The sequence below is a fragment of the Phascolarctos cinereus genome, unplaced genomic scaffold (assembly GCF_003287225.1).
Source record: "Phascolarctos cinereus isolate Bilbo 61053 unplaced genomic scaffold, phaCin_HiC Scaffold_5;HRSCAF=322, whole genome shotgun sequence".
Classification (NCBI taxonomy): Eukaryota; Metazoa; Chordata; class Mammalia; order Diprotodontia; family Phascolarctidae; genus Phascolarctos; species Phascolarctos cinereus.
Window position 1 is genome coordinate 280,845,159 of NW_027555958.1, and position 5,579 is coordinate 280,850,737.

Here is a 5,579-nt window from a genome sequence, read left to right on the forward strand (position 1 = left end):
TATAAAATTTTCAGTGGAAGCTATAAGAGACAACAATCACTGAGTTAATGTCATCTCTTCTAATACTCTTCTTAAAAATAAAAAAGGGAGGACCGTTTAAGTGGCACAGTGGATAGAGAACCAGCCCTGGAGTCAGGAGGACTGAGTTCAAATCTGGCCTCAGACACATAACACTCACTAGCTGTCTGACTCTGGGCAAGTCACTTAGCCCCAGTTGCCTCACCTAAATTAATTAATTAATTAATTAAAAAAATAAAAAGAAAACTTTTTTTTTCAGAATTCTGGACATCTGATGATGCTGATAATTGAATTACCGTTTCTGTCTCCCAGAATTTTACCTGAAGGTACTGACAGTTACCTTATGACTGCAACCAAAGGAGATGATACATTTTAAATAATTCACCAGACTCAAACAGACCAGCACTTCATGTTGGGTTGTTTCTCTGGAGGGCTGAAGGCACTTCAAGATAACTCATTAATTATATGCACATTCTGCTAGGCTCTCTGTTTTCCTTTCTAATATTTAGCTGTAAGCCAAAAGAATTAATGACAGATCAAAGTCCATGTTTTTTTCCTGCTATGAGTTTATATATATACATACATATTACATATAATATATATAGTATATATAAAATGTATAATATATATGTATATATGTGTATGTGTGTATACACATATATTCTGTATAATGAAGAGGGGGAAAGGGGGAAAATAACAAAAAGAAATACATAATATGTTATTAAACACTGCATATAGCATTTGGCAAAAAAAAAAAATAGCAGTAACCATAATGAATGATGATGACCAGTAACATAATATTGGAAATCATAAAACATAAGTTGCTCTAATGAATTTCTATTTTTACCCAACTCAGTTGAGTCAAGGGATGCAATTTAAGAAGAGCCTTGTATCTGCAATTTATCTGATACCTAGTCGGTCACTAACCCTTATTAGGCTGGAGAATTAGCATGCAGGTTCTGCCCCATTACATCAAATGATTTAAACATGAAGTAAATTATTCCAAATGTTTAAGACACAGGGACTATTGTCACATTTGGGAATGTATGGGGATATACTATGCATAAGAAAGAAGGACTACTGTGGACACGTAGCTTCTCTCTTCCATTGTCAGATAATATATGCTTCTAATCTGCACAGATGCCACCATTACTGGAAAACAAATTCAAAATGCAATCTCTTTCTGGAAGCTGAATCAATTGCATCATCTTCACATAAAAAAACAAAAACAAACAAAAACACACCATTCTAAATTTAAAACATAGCTTCCCAAACTTATATGACCTATCATTCCCTCTTAAAAAAAATACTTAGAGCCCCCTGGAAACTTAAAACTAGCAAGGAAGTTTCAGATTAAGTATACAACTGCACCCAACTACTGCTGCCCCCTGGAGTTGTTTCAGCACCCCCCAGGGGGAAGTATCACCTACTTTGGAAGGAAATGCATAATTGTTCAACAACATCAATAGCTGAGAAATAGTTTGGCATAGTGAATAGATAATTAGTCTTGGAGCCAGGAAGCTCTAAGGTTACTCCTGTCTCTGCCACACAGTGACTGTTTGAGGTGTGACACTAAGCCTAGTTGCTGAGAAAGAGTTTATCTATGTTATTAAAGGGAGTTTCTTCTTCCAAGAGTTCTCTATTGCAAGGAAGATACAAATAATAGTTAATAATTATTTGTTGAGCACCTGACAATATGTCAGGCATTGTGCTAAGGCTTGGGGATACGAAGAGAGGAGGGAAAAGATCCTTGTTCCATATAGGGCACAGTCCAATGAGGGAAGACAACCCATAAAATGAAGCTCAAGAGTGTGGTGGTTTGGAAGATGATGAAGTCCTACAGCCTGGTGTGAAATGTTGCATTGGCTGCCCTAGGCCCCCTCCTCAAATAGAAGATCTGGAGGATCTGAAAGGAGTCCTCTGCTGTCCACACTCTTACCTTCTGAAATAAGGAGGAAGAAATCTCAGGGGCAGCAGGTACTGAAGAAATGTGAAGAGGTCCAGTTCACATTCTTATCCTTTAAAGTTTAGGTCCTGGAGGAGCAAGTGAGGCTGGTGACCTTGCACAGCTTTCCCTCACTCAAATCAAAGTCAATTGCAAGTCATGTCATCATCTCCCGATGTCATGGTCCTCTTTGAGAACAAAAACCAAACCACAACCTGTGAGTAGTCCAAGTTACCTGAATGGGGGACCCAGCTGGCCAGTTCCACTTGGGCAACTTTTAAGTTGTTTTCCAAACTAACCACTGGGACATGAATATTCTAAAGCAGCTAGGTGATGCAGTCAATAGAACACCAGGCCTGGAGTTAGGAAGACAAGTTCAAAACTTGCTTCGGACAAGCTAATAACCTCTGTTTGCCTCAATTTCCTTATGTTTAAAATGGGGATAATAATAACACCTATACTTCTTGGGGTTGCTGTTAAGATAAAATGATTTAATGTGTCCGAAGCCCTTTTTAAAATGTAAAGTGCAACATAAATGCCAGTTATAACAGCAATTACTATTAATATACCAAAACACATGGTACATTGTGTTCCAGACATTTTATTCTATTCATTCTTCATTAAAGGAAAGAAAATTGAATGGATAAATGAATGAATAGACATTTATTAATTACCTATGTGTTAGATATTATGGTAAGGGATGGGGATACAAATATATAAATATTTCCTGCCCTCAAGGATATTAAATTACATTCAAGAAAGACAACATATATACATACATATACATATATATACATATATACATATATATATACATATATACACATATATACATATATACATGTGTGTATATATATATATATATATATATATATATATATATATATATATATATATATATTATAGTGTAGTGATGTACAGGGAAGGAAGTTCTGGTCATGAAAGTAACATGAAGAGTTTAGTTTTAAGACAATGAATTGACCAGACTGTTCTGGGAGTAATGATGGCACTTTTACTTCTCCAAATTGATTTGAAGTGTGTGTGTGTGTGTGTGTGTGTGTGTGTGTGTGTGTGTGTGTTGGGGACGGAAGTGTGCCAAGGAGGGTATGTCCAAAACAGTGAACTGGATGACTGAATGTTATGTGAAATTGAAGAGAAGTTTGTGGTGTCTAGAGCAAGTAATAGAGATAATGGATTAAAAGTCATTTGTACTACTGGAGTCCCATCAAATGTCTTTAATTTATATAAATTTTATTATGGGAAAGGATAAAAAAGGGATGTTGTAAGAATGCATCACAAAATCATCATAGACTAAACCTATCTTGATAAAAAAAAGGCCAAAATAGATTATTCAAGGAATGAGAAGACAGAAAAAAAAGCTTTTGGTCACAAATCATATTTGCTGTTTAAACTGGGTGCTAATTGGAAATTTATCAATTTGCTACTCAGTATTATGCTTTGCAGACATGACTTTCTAAAGTTTGTCTTAGTGAAATGCCGCCTTCCAAATCATGGTTCTTTTTAAATATTTTATTGTCTTTGTCATTTTTTTTTTAGATTTTAGATGAGAGATTGATTTGTTCTTGAGTTTTGGAGTCCTTAAATTTCACTCCACAGGGATAAACTCTACATCATTGCCAGACAGAAAATATAATTTCCAGTAATAAATAATTGACCTTGACAATGGAAGTATAAAAAGATTAATAATTAAATATTTTAATCATTTGTCTTCTTTACTAGAGACAATAGTATTTAATCTTCATTTGTAATACATGATACTATATGAGTATATATATATATGTGTGTATATATATATATACACACATATATATATGTGTATATATATATATACACACACACACATACATATGTATATATATATATATATATATATATATATATATATATTGTAAGAGACAGAGAGACAGAGACAGAGATGTGGATGTATACATGTATATATATCACAATATAAAATTGTGGAATTAGAAGGGCCCTTAGAGATCTCCTAGTTATCTAGTCCAATCCACAGGCATAGGACAATATTGTATAATACAAAATAAGGCAGAAGTTACTAAGTTACAGTGAATCCCAGTAGTCCACAAAAAATATAGACCTTTTCTCATTACTCATGTTCACTGATTATTGTTGCTTATAACCAGAAATGAAGCCTCAGAGTCATCAGTAATAACTAGCTGAAGATAATTTCCTTATTTTTACTAGAACTGTGCTCTATGTTGGTTCAGCAAATGCCTTCATAGATCCATAAAGTATGGAAGTATACAATTAAATCATTTCCCTCTTGAAAATTATGAAAACAAAATCAACCATACAAATAAATAAACAAACAAACAACAAAAACAAAAACAAACAAAAAACAATTCCATTGGCTGTTAGGTTCATATTTACCTGGAACTAGGATAAAAATCCCTTGGATCTCTGTTAGGATGTGATTACATGTGTTTTGTTTGTTCGTGTTCGTCAAGAGGAGGGTAGAGAACACTAAAAAATATGCCTGTGATTTGGTGACTCAGGCTCTGAATATTGTATACAAATCTTATCTAAATTACACCTTTGAAACATACAATACAGAATACATGAAAATTGTACAGCACATCTGGTAGCTATTTTCTTAATCAAAAAGATAATCTTGATCATCTGTTTGACTATAATTTACAGAAATTATAATTTCACATGATATATTCATAAAATTTTACTTCATTCCCTCTATTGTATCATTTGGTGTAAATGAGATTTGACTTGTCTTTAGCTCCTCTGCAACTCTTTAGAAGAAGTTTGAACTGATTCACCTTAACTCCAAGTACATTTTATTGACTTTTTAATGATAATCTTGGAATTTAAAGTTCAAGAAATTACTTGCAATCAAAGAATAGATATCTATAAATGAGACTATTTACTGTTCTTTCCGTCTTCATCCTTTTTATTATTTTCTTGAATACCATTTTATTTTTTCTCCAAATTACATGTAAAAACAATTTTTAACATTAATTTAAAAAACTTGAGCTACAAATTCTCTCCTTCCTACCTTTATATCCCCCCCACACACACACAGTATGGTAAGCAACTTGATATAGGTTATACATGTTCAATCATGCAAAGCATATTTCCATATTGGTCATATTGTGAAAGAAAACACAGACAAAAACACAACAAAATAAATGGAAAACTGTATTCTTTGATCTGCATTCAGATTCCGTCAATTCTTTCTCTGGAGGCAGATAGTCATTTTCCATCATGCATCCTGAAAATAGATGTCATTTATGGTTGATCATCATACAACATTGCAGTTACTATGTATAATGTTTTTGTGATTCTTCTTGGTACTTTGCATCAGTTTATGTAAGTCTTTCCAGGTTTTTTTTTCCAAAATTACCCTACTTTTTGTTTCATTGTTGATAGTATTTCATTATAGTGATATACCACAACCTGTTCAGCTATTTCCCATTGATGTATAACCCTTCAAATTCCAATTATTTGACATCACAAAAAAAGAGTTGCTATAAATATTTAACACAAATAAGTCCTTTTCCTTTTTTCTCTTCATCCTTTTAAGAATAAAATATATCTAAATTTAACAGAATCCAACAGAAGGCAACAC